Below are 17,335 nucleotides of genomic sequence, written 5' to 3'. Positions count from 1 at the left end.
CATAACTACAAGCCTGGATATATAGAATTTGGGGAATTTATCCTTACAACATTGCCAGGAAAGAACTTTCTTGTGTGTCTGCCGTTTGACAAAAGTGTCTCAGGGGTGTCAGTGAAAATCAGTGTTTCCCCAAAAGGCAACCAAGGCGATTACCTCCAATGTAGGCCCAAACCAATTCTCTATGGTTTCCATGCTTTTATGGTCGAGAACAGCAAAGGATTGACTCCAACTGCCGTAGGTAGGTCCATGTATGAAGTGTGTAATGGGTTTTTTTAAGCGTCTATCTGTGTTTTGCAGGGTTGGGAGGATCTAATCAATTACATCCATTTAAAGTGCTGCAAGGTTCTGTTCCCATACATTAGGTTTCTCCAACCGGGCCATGGTAACTCTTGGTCTACTCCTTGCCCGTAGAAAGGCATGAAAATGACATTCCGAAGGCTTAACATCTTCCTTGTGGAGGAGCATTGGGGGATTTGGAGGGTATATAGTATTCTTGGGCAGCTAATAGATTTAGTGGGAGCAGCTCTGCCAGACAATGTTCAAACTATGTATTTGCATCTCTTTAGCTCTGCGATAATTTTATGGAGTGTTTTTTTTTTAATGCTTGCAGCTATGGTACTCTATGGATTTCTTTGCCCAGTTAATATTGAGAAGGGGCCAGTCCCTGAGCTTGTGCCTCGCAGCCCAATTCAGAGTCTCCAGTTTTTGAAATATTAACCTAAAAACCCCAAATTGTTTCAAAGTCTTTTTGCAGTTTGAAAATAGAGAGAGGCAAAGGCTGTGGCCCTGAGCTACCACTGGTCTACCTCTAATGTAATTGGGATTGGGTCCTTTCTGCCAAGAAGGTGTCCATCAACTTATGTGACCCCACAGTGGTACACACATAGCAGTAAAGGAGGCCCCTTTCGCCCCCACCAGCTCCACCAGCCCTTGCCCCAGAATACAGCTAGGCCATGGCTGGAAGTCATACTGTATGGAGTATACTGTATGTGTATGTGTGTATATATATATGTGTGTGTGTGTGTGTGTGTGTGTGTGTGTGTGTGTGTTGGAGAGTGTGTGTGTGTGTTGGAGAGTGTGTGCATGTATATAAGAGTGAGCACATAAAGTGTGTGTTACTGTATTGCAGTAGCATGACTATGTATGTCAGCATGTAGTGTGAGTGTGTGTATATTGGTGTACGTACGGCTTAGCATGCCTTTGCATGAAGTTATGGTGTTAGCATATGTGTGTTACTGTAAAGTGTTAGTGTTTTTGAGCACATTATGTTAACAAGTGTCTGTTACAGTGTGGTGTAAGAGTGTGTGAGTGTATGTTGTTAGCATGAGTGTATGTGAGTGTCAGTGTATGATTTTATCATGAGTTTGTATGTCAAGGTATGGTGTTAGAGCATCAGTGGTGAGCCTAGGCTTGGTAGTGCCTGGGAGAGGGAGAGGGAGAGGGAAAAAAAATGTATGTCTATGTAAGTGTTCGATGGTAGAGTGAGTGGGTGTTAAAGTGTGTTTGCATGTTAGGTATTGGGGAGCCTTAAAGAAATGCCGCACCCGGGGCGCCACTTACCATAGGGCTTGCCCTCTGTTCTCAAAGGATGTGCTTATGGGAGGAGCTTAAGGTGGAGTAATAGGTGGAGCAATGGGTGGGACAAACATGAGGCAGGCTGATGGGAGAGGCATGGGGACCCAGGCTTTAAGTGTGGGTTTGTGTGTTGGTATATAAGCCTGTTAGCAATAGATGGGATAATGGGATTGACATGGGGCAAGCTGATAAGAGGAGCATTAGGGTCCCAGGCATTAAGCCCATACTGGGCCCCAAGATTTCTGATTGCAGCCCTGGGCATGAATACCGTATTTGCTTGAATATATATAGAAGTTTTTCCCCCACTTCTTCCCCAATCTTTAAAGTGGGGGTGCGGCCTATATTCGGGGGCTAACGCCCGGGACCTGCATCCTACTCTCTGATACGCTCTGACAGCCTCCCCTGTCGGCACTTCCCATGGGGGAGTGCCGGCACAGGAGGTTGTCTAAGCGCATCGTGCAGATGTTCACCGGCAGCAGCGATGAGCGTGAACGACCTCCGCTGCCGGCACGTCTGCTCGATGTGCTTTAACAATCTCCCTTGCCGGGAATTCCCACGGGGGGAGTCCCGGCAAGGAAGATTGTTAAAGCACATAGTGCAGACGTGCCGGCAGCGGAGGTTGTTTACGCGCATCGCCGCAGCCGGTGAACGTCTGCATGATGCGCTTAGACAATCTCCCATGCCGGCGGAAGTGCCGGCACCGGAAGTTGTCTATGCGTATTGCGTAGGTGTCCCCTGCCAGCCCCGCAAGACACACGGAAGTCTGCTTTGGTAAGTCGTGGGGGGGGCACATCTTGGGGGCAGAGTGGCAGCGTATCTCGGGTGGGGGGGAGGGAAGAGTGGCAGCATATCTCGGGGTAGGGCAGAGTGGCAGCAGATCTATTCTACAAAAAAAAAAATTTCCTTAGAAAAGCACCTTACTTTTAGGGTGCTGCCTATATTCGGGTGCGGCCTATATTCGGGTGCGGCCTATAACCGAGCCAATACGGTATGTTTTTCTTAACATAATTACAACTAGACCTGATCTATTATAACTCTTTCTATGCTTTTTCCTTTGTGCATAGAGATAATACGTAAAAATTCCTAATAAATTTGAAAATAATATAATAGATATAACAAATACTTTATATGTGTGTGTCACTGGGAATTTCTGAATAATTTGGGTTAATGCCAGGCTCTTGTAGCACTAACCCAGAATATTGCATCACATTAAACCTGTTACCGCAGTTACGGTATAAATGTAAAAGACTGCTTTTACGACATGTTACTAATTATATTTGTAATAATTTTAAGAGGGTGTCTAACTATGATGATTAGGAGTTTAAATTATAAACATATTTTCTGCTATTTACAACATTGTTATTTTTAGGGCAGTAGAACATTGTGAAACACTTATTGGCAGCAAACGTTCTTTACTCTAGGAAAAGAATAACATCAGGGGTTGAAAAGAGGGACTGCCCCTCCTAAAGAGGGACACTTGAGATATATGAGGACATTATGACACATCCTCTTCTTTTTCTTTGTAATAAATATTCTTAAACTATAGCAGTTAGCAAGCTATCTTCTGGAAACAAATCCTACAAAACTGCGCTAAACAACCTTTGAAAGCTAGAGACAAACTAGACTGCTGTGTTGGACACCATGCTAAAAAGTGCCATTTTTTTTCATGGCAGATACAGAGGTATTTGAAGAGGGTATATACAGGGATGGTTGTCAAAACCATTTTTTGTGGGACGAGGCTGCACAGCTCCAGTCCTTGAGGGCGAATGAATGAGAGTTTGAGAGAGCATAATTGAGTGTTACAGTGGGTGAGTGAAATAACAACAGACATTCAGAGCTCTTTGCTTTGTTTTTGTTGGTTCCTCCTTGTTTAATATGAATCCAAATACATAATTAATGTTACGGGCCTATATTACTGTCCATATTATGTCTTATTATGTATTATGTCTATTACAGCACACACGTACGTAGCCATTATCAAATACCAAAGACAACCATGCATCTGAGACCCACAGTAGGATTGTTTAAATGCGACCACTGAAAAGAATGCTAATTTATAAAGCCAAGAAGACATTCATGAAAAGTTTATTATTAAACGGGTCTCCAATTGCATTTATTTCCATTTATTATATATCTACTATCATGTTCATGTGACATCCAATAGCTCGGTAAACACTTTAAACGACGTATACTTGAACACGTTTACGCCATCAAGTGTGTAACTGATACACCGTTTTCTAGTCATATCACAGGGGCATTACTACACACGTCTCATTTAAATTCAATTAAGATTTTAATTTCATCTATTTTTTTGGTATTTAAAATTCAAATGTTACAGGTTTTTTTATATACATATATACAATGACTTTAAGGTTCTAAATATCATTTATTTAAGTTTAGATACAATTACATTAATATACAAATCAATATCAAGTACATTTCAACATATGCAAATGGTTATTATTCTAATTATATTATTTCACTTATACCACACCACATCTTCCTTGTAAGCCGCCTCCCCTGGGGCTGATCTTGGAATAAGAATGAGTGTGTGAGTGAGTGAATGAGTATGTGTGAATAAGGTAAATCAATGATTATGTGTGAATGAGTATGTGATAGCATGGATACAGATGTGTAAGTGAGGGGCAATGGTGTCAGACAGGCTGTTTGGGGAAAAACATGGCACAAGGAGGCTATTTGGGGCAAAGATTGCACAGGGAGGCTGTTTCAGGGCACTGGTTAACTGTTTGGGGCAACAATGACATAGATGAGCTGTTTGGGGACAAAGATTGCAGAGACATGCTGTTTGAGGACAAAGATGGCAAGTCCTATGCAATCTGGGGGCTGAAGTAAGTCCTATGTGTGCTATCTAGGTGCCATGGCTGGCCTTTGAGATGTGTGAGCTGTGATCTATGTCTGCAATTTAAGGTTTATCATAAATTATTTAATCTATACAAATGCTGAATTTACTAGTGATTTTTCAGTTGATCTATACCTGGAAGGCTGGGTTTCTATGTTTCTGAACTACATGGGGGAGGAAAAGAGGTGGCACAGTGACGGAGGGGACAAAAGGAATTCTAGGGGTGATGATGGGGGAGGGGCATCTGAAACCAAAAGCCAGCCCTCATCACTACCGGCAGGTTAATCGCCGGACCTGCACCATTCATTTACTATGCAATCAGCATAGTATTGTGCTCCTCCCGCGCCCTCGCATGTGGACATATCACGCGAAGTCACGATAGGGTGAAAAGGAGGGAAGACTGCACTGACTCTCACAGTCTCCTCCTAATCTGTCAGTGTGGCAAGTACTTTTTTGTGTTGGGGTAGAGGTGTGATTTTACGCTAGAGAGCGCAGGGGGATGGGGGGCATGGGTCCCATCAATATTAAAGACAGCTCTACATGAATGCTAAATGTTAAGAGAGCCAAACCGGCTGGCGCTTGCCTCCAGGCACACTCTCCACCTGGCTTGCTTAGTCCATAACCCTTTGCTGGAAGCCCCCCCATTACCTGGGCAGCACTCTTACTCTTACTTCCCGCACATCCTACAATCTCAGATCCAGCACCAGCCCCTTCCTTACTGTCCTTCACTTGATAAAAGGAAGTAGGTCAAGATGCATTCTCCTTTAGAGCTCCTAACATGTGGGATAGTCTCCCATATTCTGTCAATTCATCCACTAGCCTAAAATCCTTACAAATGAACGTCTTCCAACTTCTGAAAACAGAATGTATCTATAATTAATGTTATTGTTGTTTTTCTTTATTTTTCTATATCAATAACTGTAAACCCTGTATGGTTTTGGTCCCCAGGAAATACTTGAAAACGAAAAAAATCTCAATATATTCTTCCTGGTAAAACACGTTTTAAATTAAATAAATAATATTTCCTGTTAATTATAAAAAAATATATTTATCTCAGTAAATTACTGAATGCGTTAAAAACTTTGATGTTAATTTGTGTGCATACCTATCTCTCTAACACTCATAGTTTTGTCTATAAGGTTTCTCGTCTGCCCCCACTTGTAACATTTTAAGCCTTGTAAGGTGATGAGTCATTTTTCACATCATATGGATGAAACCTGCATGCTTGGTAATAATGAGAGGACTGCGGTGTTTCGTGTTAGCTCTGGGGTGCTCTGGCTTCACAGCAGATGTAGGTTTTGTCTGGGAAGGTCCCTACTGTTGTGATTCTAGATCATGAGATGGACTCCATAATATGTTGGTGGTGCGGTTTTTGACGGAGAAAACAGATAGCTGCAAGTATAGTGGTTCAGAAACATAATGAAACAACAAATGGTGGTGATCTGTCAAATGTATATTTGAGGTTTGGGATAGATAAGGCTTTCTCGAACAAAGTGGGATGAAAACCGAGTAAAGACAAATCAAACATGAATTAAATGTTTTCAGGGCAGGGATATCACGGTGGATATTTTCGAAACCTACTGAATTAGTAGAGAACACCATTTTTTTAAAATTTAATACAATCCTTAATAGTTTCCCTTGGTTAAAAATGTATTAATTAACCTATGTTTATAATCATCTTTCTGAAATGGAGATTAATTTCTTCAGAACAAATTACAAGCTAGATTCAACAAACGAGCAAATTCTATCACAAGTAATTGCATGCCAATACTCATAGATTGAGATAAAATGAGAAAAAAGAGAGAGATATTAGCCTATATCCAAAAGCTGAAAATGTCACTGTTTTCTGCATTTGTTTTTCTATAACTTTTTATTGCAGGACAACTTGAAATATACAGCAAGAATATAGGCATTCAGACATCGAATTGATAAAGAAAACGGTACCCGGATGCCACAAATGGAATAGAAAGATGAACATCCCATTGTACAATACAGAATATCTGCAATTCTATACTCCTCTCTAAAAAAGTAATGTGCCTGACCAAGATATGTGTCTCATATAATTAGGGAAAACTTAAGTGTAAAAAACCCAATACAGAGGTCCTAGAAAACCACCTCAACTAAAATACAACAAGAACTCCCTACCCCCTCTCAGATTGTCTCTAATACCCTCATCCCCACTCCCTCAAATTAAAAGATGGTTGAAAATACATTTTATTGTCACTGTTTCTTTAAATAAAAGTAATAAAAAAGGTGTTATTATGACAGACATATCAAATTATGTCAGTATGACTAGGAAATTCTGTCTGATGAATCGGGGACAGTACCAGGGCCGGACTGGCCCACCGGGATACCGGGAAATTTCCCGGTGGGCCGGCAGGTCCGTGGGCTGGGACCAGGGGCGGGCTGGGACCTGAGCGGCTGCTGGGTGCCGATGCGGCCGGCCGGCGCTACTATAATACTTTTTTCTTAATTTAATATGGCAAGCTGGTCCGGCTTGCCATATTAAATTTTAAAAATGTATTACAGTATCGCCGGCCGGCCGCATCGGCACCCAGCAGCCGTGTGCGATGGCCGCCGAGTGATGGGAGCAGCGTGAGGGGTGAAAGCTCCGCCCCCTCGCACTGACCTTTCACCCCTCACGCTGCTCCCATCACTATGCGGCCATCAGATTGCTGGGAATGTAATCTGAACGGCCAATGCGTGCTGATGCCGCCGGCCGACTCTGCTTTAATACTTTTTTTTTTTTTTTACTTTATAGCTGATCCTGCTTACCATATAAATAAAAAAAAAAGTGTTAAAGTAGCTCCGGCCGGGGGCATCAGCACGCACCGGCCGTTTAGATTACATTCCCAGCAGTCTGATGGCTGCATAGCGATGGGAGCAGCGTGAGGGGTGGAAGCTCCGCCCCTCGCAATCAGACTGCTGCAGCACCGGATGTCAGGTCAGTGACATCCTGTCAGGAGAGAGAAGAGAACAGTGTGCGGCTATCAGAGGACGGAAGTCAAGAGAAGTAGAAGGTGAGTAAAGTAATGTATTTTTTTGTACAAAATGTATAATATTTTTTTGAATGTGTTAAAAACAAAAAAAATCGGCATGTGTGTGTATGTAAGTGTGTCCCCCTATATGCCACTCTGCCTCCAGAAATGCCTTTTACCCCCCTATATGCCACTCTGTCCCATGACATGCCTTTTTAACCCCCTATATGCCAGAGTGGCATATATGGGTATAAGGCATTTCTGGATGCAGAGTGACATATAGGGGATTAAAAGGCATATGATGGGACAGAGTGGCATATAGGGCAACATAAGGCTTTTTTGGAGGCAGAGTGCCCCATGGTATGCCTTTTAACCCCCTTTATGCCACTCTGCCTCCAGAAATGCCTTATACCCATATATGCCACTCTGTCCCATGATATGCCTTCTAACCCCCTAAATGCCACTCTGCCATATAGGGGGTTAAAAGGCATATCATGGGACAGAGTGGCATATAGGGGTATAAGGCATTTCTGGATGCAGAGTGACATATAGGAGGTCAAAAGGCATATCTAGAGGTATAGTGGCAAAAAGGGGGTTAAAGGCATATCACGGGGCAGAGGGGCATATAGGAGGGTTGAGGCATATCAGGGAGGCAGAGTGGCATATGGGGGTTAAAAGACATATCATGGGACAGAGTGGCATATAGGGGGGCATAAGGCTTTTCTGGAGGCAGAGTGCCCCATGATATGCCTTTTAACCCCCTTTATGCCACTCTGCCTCCAGAAATGCCTTATACCCCCCTATATGCCATTCTGTCCCATGATATGCCTTTTAACCCCCTATATGGCAGAGTGGCATATAGGAGGTTAGAAGGCATATCATGAGACAGAGTGGCATATAGGGGTATAAGGCATTTCTGGATGCAGAGTGACATAGAGGAGGTCAAAAGGCATATCTGGAGGTATAGTGGCAAAAAGGGGGGTTAAAAGGCATATCACGGGGCAGAGTGGCATATAGGAGGGTATAAAGCATATCGGGGAGGCAGAGTGGCATATAGGAGGGCATAAGGCTTTTCTGGAGGCAGAGTGCCCCATGATATGCCTTTTAACCCCCTTTATGCCACTCTGCCTCCAGGAATGCCTTATACCCCCCATATTCCGCTCTGTCCCATGATATGCCTTTTGACCCCTATATGGCAGAGTGGCATAGAGGGGGTTAAAAGGCATATCATGGGACAGAGTGGCATATAGGGGGTATAAGGCATTTCTGGAGGCAGAGTGGCATATAGGGGGTTAGAAGGCATATCAGGGGGGCAGAGTGGCAAGCCTGGGGGCAGAGGTGCATAACTCGGGGGTAGGTTAGCAAATAAAAGGAAAAAAAACAAAACATATCTCAATCATAGCTTATATTAAATATGAAAAAAATAGTCTACATGAATTAATAAAGAAACAAAAGTTTCTTACCAGAATATTGTGAAGAATAATGTGATCAGTGTTTTGTTCCACTGAACTTTTTCATCTAAAATGTTCGCAGTAGTAAATGTTTTGATCCCATTATGTGTATTTCATTTATTAGGGCCTTTTAACACTTTTGCTTTCTGGCATTTTAATACAAATAATGAGATAAAAAGAATGGCACATAGTGTGACTCGGGTGTGTATAAGGGGTGCGTGTGGTTAAAGAGCGCGACCGTGAGATAAACTATATGGGGCTGGTCTCCAAATTTTTCCAGGGCTGCTTTTCAGTCCCAGTCCGGCCCTGGACAGTACCATGAAGTTTGTACATTTAAGTATCATAAATATAATCCAAGACTGCTTCTGTCAGGTGAGAAGTACCCGAGAACTACCTGACAGAAGCAGTGCGTTTTGGATTTTTACCCAATCCCCGGACTTTTATGAGTTGAAGTGCCTGGCAAAATCTACTATCCTGTAAGTGTATTCCAATTTCCCTATAGCACGACAGGAGGATTCTGTACCATTGACAGAATCTTTTATATTCATTTTAGAAATAGAAGAAATAAAGAACATTTTACCCTGAAGAGCCTGTATACCATCTGTATTTTGAGGTATTTTGAGTGCACCCACTACACTATATTATTTACTTGACATATTGCACTATTATTTTTTATTTTCTTCCCCACAATTATCTATATATCTCTGGCCTTCAGTTTAGACCACTGTGTTCTAATTTGAAACCTTTATAAAGGATTTAGTAATCCTATCTTTTGGCACAAAGCTGCAGGAAGCTAATCAAACTCCGCAATATATAATGGTAGTATGTCTATTGACCATAATCCACCATATAGAAATGCAGCAGTCCTATGAGTTCAGCAGAGTAAGCGCTAAATTTAACCGCAAAATGTGTTAGGTGATCTTCATCGTGTCTCCATTGCGGGCTGTATAACATTTATGTGGTGGATTATGGACAAATTATCATTATATATTGTGGAGTTTGATCTTTTACTGGCTCCTTCAGGGGTCACCAGCCTCCTACTGTTCATGCCAAATGATAGTGTTGGTTAAACTCTGTGGACATCCCGACGGAATGGATTGGACCTGAATGCTGCAGTCCTGAATTTGATTACTTATCCGTTTGCATTTGGATTCACACAAACTAGGTTTTTAACAAAAATGGCCTGTTGGCCTATTTCGTAAGTTTGTACGAATCTCAGAAAATGAGTGATCCCAGACAAAACTGACAAAAACTCCCGAAATTTCGTTAGGTTCCGTCATTGGTTTGCCTGCTATAGATCTCTCTCTCTCACACCCATTTTCTGGGATGGTTGTCAGTAATTATAATATGTTGCTTTATTTTAGGTCATACAGGCTTAAACAAGCTATGATTAGGATTTTTGGCAGGATTCACAGAAAATGTGTTCAAATCTAACAGGTGCTACCTAGTGCATTAGCAAGTGCAAACTCCACAGATCACTCTAAAATAAAACTCTAATATCCTTAAAAATCTCAACCTAAACACCAATTTATATTAGAGAGGTGCAAAGAAAAAAATAAGCTACTTCTACTCGGAGGCTGTTCCACATATCCAGCATCTCCTCAGGAAAGTAAATCTTCCTTACCTTAACTAAGACTTTATTACATTATATAACGGTACAAATCTCAGGGGTTCTATGGACCTGAAGCTTCTTCTGCTGGGAGGCTACTTAACATATCCATCACCCTCTAAGTAAAGTAATTCTTCCTTACATTAATAAAACATTATTTATTACATTAAATAATAATAAAAAAAATCTCAGGAGAAGCATAATTAATATGCAAACGGCAATTAACCTATTCAGTGCCTGTAAGGAAAGCATTTAGCTCTACAGACATGCAGGGATTATATTATAATTGTGAGTAGCTTCTAATGTAGGCATTGTTTGTGTGCACTAGACACCCCTCCTCTTTCTCCTGTGTTTTATTTTCTATGCAGCAGGACACTGTCTCGCATACTGACCCCCACTCCTCCCCGCTCTCTGTCAGCGTGGTCTCTGCATCTGCCAAAAATCAAATAAGATAAGAAAATGGCTGGAAAAGATAAGTGGGCAGGTGGGGGCAGATACAAGGCATGCAAGGGTGCAGGGGCACAGAGAGATGTGTGTTGTTGGGCAATTGATTTGGTTTTCTAAATTAAAATCTGTCTCCGAATTTTGTTCAAAATGAAAAGGTAGAAAAGGAAACATGAGCCAAGAATGAAACACTTGTCAGATATGATTTTGGGCCTCATACACAAGTCTACTTGGAATCTTACAATGTATCTCACAATTAATGTAATGATATTTCTCATTAACAATCATTTCCTCAAGATGACCTACTTTTTTATTTTGTGCAATAATAGTACATTACCCTTTGAATACTGGGTAATTTCTTCATTGTTTATTGCCTAGTATAGTTTCTGGCTGAATTTAAGCAAGATATTTCTCTGGTACTGGAGTTTTAAGAGTTGGTGGCTGCGACAGTGTTACATTATCAAGTAAAAATGAAAGGAAGAACTGACCATGTGGGAAGAGGACATGAAAATAATTGTAAATTAATTAAATGAATAATTGTATTTTATGATATCCTCTCCTCTATAGAAGCAGAAGTCCATGCTATTAGTGACACTCCCAAAGCACTGGAATCAACCATCTTTCTTGATCTTAGATGTGATTTTCAAAAAGGTGCTGCATGGATACAGGCCGATCTAGGCCTAGTTAACATAAACTAGAATATGCCATTCGCTGATTAGGTGCAAAGTCTTTAATGCACCATTGTACAAAATTAGAATAGGAATAGCATACACACCTCTAAACTAAATGCCCCTTTAAATAATGCCCCCATATCTAAAATGCTGTAATCAACATATGCAACAATGTAAGCAGTAATAATTTATCTCAAGTACTATGTTGCCCTGTTGTGGGAGCAAAGTCAGATAAAGGTGTTTATATTAGGTATTGTCAGCGCATTATGTCCCACATACGTTAAGGCCTGGCTACTGCACATGTGCAAACCATGTTTTACTGTAAAATAGACATGTGCAGCTAATGGCATTGACGTTGGACAGGACTGCTGGCAAATTGGCATGTAACTCCTGGTCAAGCCTGTCTCATTCATATCAGGACAATTAACAATACAATATAGGACACAACATAATATTACATTTTCCTCACAACACAGGGGAGCAATAAAAGCTAGGCACTTAAGCTCCTCGGAACAAACCAAGAGTTTCTATCAGCCATTGCACTTCCTTGTCTGGGGGTTGCAGTACTCTCACCAGTAGGCTACAAGCTCCTGCGCAGCCATGCAACAAGGGAATACGTAGCTGAACAGCCAAATCAAAGCACATTCTGTATCCTAAAGTCCTTCCACTCTTCGTGCTGTAGAGTCTGCTCCTCTTTGTTAGTGTCTGACAGTTCTTTACTTTGATCAGAAGACAGCAGTGTTTATGACAGAAGTGGAGCGGCCCAGGCTTCTACAAATCGCGTAAGTATATCACAGGATGGGGGATCAGGTCATCCTACCACGTTGGGGCCCTAATACTATCGCTCCATTTGCGCCATGTTTAACCTGGCCTTGTATTTACATGATGCCGGAGTAAAAGCGTGGCAGCTCACACAGTATGCGACCAGCCATAAGGAATTACTTCAGGTAATTAAGGTAAGGATGTGATGTTGCAGAGTGAGGTGGGACAAAGTGAGGTGTGATAGAATAAGTGGATGTGTGATAGAGTGTAAGTGTTTGTTAGAGTGCATGTAATGTCTTAATGTGAGTTATGTGTGTGAATGTGTATGTGTGTTAGAATTAGTGTGTGTAAGCATGAGAGTGTGTGGGCTGGTACATATGTTAGTTACTGGGGAGGGTTGTGGAAAAGGGCTGGGACAATTGAATTTACCTGCCCCATGGAGCGGAATATACATCCCTGTCTGTATGCTTGGGCAGAACGCACTCCCATTGAATTCAATGGGAACTCTTTCCTGCCTTTCTCAGACCACAGATGGATGGGAAGCTGCAGCCTCTCCTTAAGGTGATGTACAATTTTTATTATTTCTGTGTAAATTTTGAACAATGCCTATGAAAGTACTTTCATATGAATTGCTTGCTTAGGGGGCTCCCTGAGATACTGGAGTGTCCCTTTAACGTTTCTTCAAACCATGCTGACCGCCAAGTGAAACCATGCTGACCACCAAATGAAACCATCCAACAGGGAAGTTTTGTAAGACAAATTTGATCTCTGTCATTGATTAACATAGTGCAAATGCTTTTAAAAATGAAACTTGTGAAACTTATGCTAAGATTTGCAATTATAGTTTTTAGGGAATGTCCCTAATATAAAAGGTAAAATATCATTGCTGAGACATACACAAGTAGGACATAAAACCCATACAGTAGATCTTGTGGCGGAAAAGGCACAGAAACAAGTCATAAAGGCTGATAACCCCATTCACAGCATAAATCCACAGAGAACAATTTGCCGAGTGTGCACGTGTACCTAGAAGAATTGATGCTGTTTTGAAGGCGAACACAAAATATGAATTTGATTAAGATTTTTCTACTATTCACTCAATTTGCATTTTGTTAAATGATAAAACATCAATAAAACATGTCTACTTTTGAAAACATTCGTACTTTACAGCATATATATATATATATATATATATATATATGTATTATAATGTGCAACACTTGCAGTTAAGTTGTCATGCATCAAACAGTAGGTGGCACTACAGTGATTCAGCACTGAATACGTTGTGCAGTTACCGCGGAGACAGGGGACCTTGTGACATACAGTTTATATACAATGACATTAGGAAAAGAGTTTCTTTTGACCAGAAAGTGCACATCAGATGTACAGTATGCAAGGTGAAATGACATTTTAAAACCACAAGAAAGAGAATAGTAAGATAAAAGGGAAATTTAGATTAGTCAGAGAGAAGTTCCCCACCTTCTACTTCTTAAAAAGAAAGTTCTCTGTGTACCAATGACACGTTACGTTTATATGTGTTGGGAGCTTGGTGTGCACACACTCAGGTGTATTTGTGACTTATAAAGGACAAGACATCTAGCCCCCCTGTTGTGCTTGGGGATGGCAGATCAAGACAAGATGGGGGAGCACCCTGCGCCTGTTTGCCAGTGCCAGGAGAGGCAGAGCAGCAAGAGTCAACATAGGATGCTAATAATCTCATCTGTAGTGCAGTGGATGCTGATGCTCACTTGTATTGTCTACCTAATAACTTATCACCACTCGGATAAAACAGAGGTAAGTACATAGCAGTGAATGGCAGTGAATGGTACTAAGTTACTTAAAGATCCCAGCTAATTCTTGAAATCTTGCTCTTTCTTGTAACTCAATATACCAGTGCCTATATATTGTATACAAGACATGCTATTGTACACATGTCAGATGTGAACTATTTTAGTAATATATTTAAAATGCCAACTGTAGAATTGTATGCTTAGTGTGAATAATTGTATTTTTTTAACTCGGTTAGCGTCTGTTACATTAATACTGTATGCTACCAAATGTAGGAAAATGTAGGTTTCGGTTCGGCTTTGAAGTTGCGTTTTCCTTCCAACAGCTTGTCGTAGAGATAGTTATAAAATCCCTAAAAAACTTGGCTTGAGTATTTACAAGACAAGCTGTTGGAAAGAAAACACATTTTCTCCTAAATATCTAGATTTTTTCCATAATTGAGTAAAACTAGTGCATAAGGGTTTGTTTAAGGCTGAATGCAATATATATTTTTGAGCAGGAGTGACAGGTCTTGGGATTGTCTTGTAATGAAATTGTTTCCATCTGTGATAGATACCGCTGAGGTCTCAAAAAACATTGCATCAAGTGGCGATAACATTTTCTAAATTACAACATTTTCTAAAAATACAAAGTGTTGCATACTTCCTTTCTTCAATATAGTCATGATATTTCTGCCATGTATTCATTCTATGTTTAATTAATGCATGAGCCTTTGCTCCATTTCTTTTACAGTGATGCACATACCTGGGTTTTGCTCAGAGACTCCGGGAGAAGTGCCACTTCTCCAGGTCGATAAGCAAATCCTCCAGGTCCCGGGAGCGGGGTCTTGACATGCCCCACCCACTTCCCCTTTCAATGGCGGTGTTTCCCGAGAAATCAGCGGAAACGCCCCCAACGTCAGCAGAAACACTCCCCGATGTCAGCGGGACCAACCGCGACATCAGCGGGACCGCCCTCTGACATCAGCAGGCAGTCCTGGCCAAGGGTATGCTCCGGGTATCCAGAGCCCACTAGTTCCCAGGTATGGTGGTGTATTCTGGCCTAGGGCAGCAGGAGGGCTAAGGGACAGCAGAGCCCTTGCTGAAAAACAAAGAGAAAAACTGGCTGCATAGCGGCAGACCAGTCAGGGTGCCAATGCTGACCCCTGTCCACTGTCGAAAGGGCCAACAATGGGCCCGTGAGCATAAGAACTGGACCACCGTGCAATGGAAAGAGGTGGCCTGGTCACATTTTTTTTTTGACATCATCGCTTTCTTGGGGAACACATGGCAGCAGAATGCATTCATGGAGGCCCCATCTCGCAACATACAGGACTTAAATGATCTGCTGCCAGTGTCTTGATGCCAGATACCACAGCACACCTTCAGAGGTCTATTGGAGTCTATGCCTTGATAGGTCAGGGTTGTTTTGGCTGTAAAAAGGGGAGCTTCACAATATTAGGTAGGTGATCATAATGGTTTGGCTGATCGGTAAATATAGGTTTTTTTTTCCAAGACAAAAAGAGCTTTCTTTAGCTACCAATATTTTGATCATATCACCTAATTTACTATTAAAAAATTATAAAATATGGTGAAATAATGAGAAAAAAAACACCTTTTAGGACTATTATTTTAAAAATCTTTTACTCATCCGCAAAAGCAGACACTGAGGTCAGCAGAACCCCTAAAATTTGTACTTTTATTTAATGTAATAAAGTATTTGCTCTATTTGTTAATACTTAATAAGCAGCACCTGTTACATTTGTTGGACCCACTTTGAACCTAAACCACATTTTCTGGGAATGCTGCCAAAAATTCTAATCGTAGTTTATCTAATCTTTTGTGGTCCCAGAAAAAGCTGAGAGGGAGAGATGACTCTCTCTCTAGAGTCCCCACTGCAACTAAAAAAATTACTGGCTTTTGCATTTCCAGTATTTTACTTATGCCGGCCCCAGGTTCAAAGCGTTGATTATTGACTGTGCTGGTAAAATACAGGCTGGATGGCAACCCTGTCACTAAGGAGGCATTACAGCAACACCATTTGAGCAAATTAAGTGATCTTTAATCTAAGCTCATTTAATGCTGTGACGTGCCAGGCATGTCATTGGTTGTTAACTGACCATTTGTTTGTGATGTGACTAGCATGTCAATGGTCGTTAAGGGGTAAAAAGGGAAGCGAACGTTTATTTAAAAGGAGGAGAAATGTTAGTACAAGAGGTCATATTCTAAAACTAGAAGGTTAAAGGCTTAGATGTAATTCAAAAAAGGTTCAGTTTACTAACAGGCTGGTGGATAATTGGCACAACTTCTCAGCAGAAGTGGCAGATACTAATACAGTGAGTGAATTTAAACATGCATAGGACTAGACCAAGGGCTGATTAAGGTCGGAGCTTTTAAAGCAAGAAAAAGGCAGATTAGATCTAACCATCCCCTCTACAACATTCCCTGGGAAAGGGAACCTCATTTCCCTTACCTCCCCTCTGCTGGTTTTGCCCATCCAATGCTTACCACTTTATGCCCAGACTCCAAGGGATTCTTGGAATTTGGCGTGATACGGTCTATGTGATATATAGTTTGGTGTTTCTAGACTTCAGACTTGACAAATTCCACCCCCTTTTTTGCTTTCTGTATCCTACTCCCTATTTTACCCTATTGAAAAACCAATAGATTAAACAAAAAAAAAGAAGAAAAAATGCTGATTAGATGGGCGGAATGGTTCGTATCTGCCATCAAATTATATTTTTCTATTTGACTAGTTGTATTCAGATTTATTAGGCCATGCAAATTGGGGGGAATGAAGACTCATTAGTAGTTTGCATAAATAAACATGTTGTTGCTTTTAATATGTAATTACTGTCACAGACAATACATCATAATCTTACATTCCACTGGATTCATGTCTAAATGGAATTTGTCTGAGAATCCCAAAAACTCTCTATAGTGATAAGTGTCTGAGTTTCAGGAAATGTTAAAACAGTTACTTATGTTTTTAATTGAAACAACAAAGAAAGAAAAACATGGAGAAATAACTGTAATGTCATGTGTTTCCCAGACTTAACCAGAAATGATCTTGTATATGTCAGTAAGAACAAAGTAACAAAATTCGTGAAATACAATATAGAGTAAACACGGGAACAATATTGTAAAATAATATGAGCCCTCACTAACCAATATATATGCTTTCTTAATCAAGCCATTTAAAGGAAAAAGTACAAAAAT

Source organism: Spea bombifrons, chromosome 6, assembly GCF_027358695.1.
Source record: "Spea bombifrons isolate aSpeBom1 chromosome 6, aSpeBom1.2.pri, whole genome shotgun sequence".
NCBI classification, from domain to species: Eukaryota; Metazoa; Chordata; class Amphibia; order Anura; family Pelobatidae; genus Spea; species Spea bombifrons.
The sequence above is the reverse complement of the archived record's forward strand: the minus strand, read 5'-3'. Positions refer to the sequence as shown.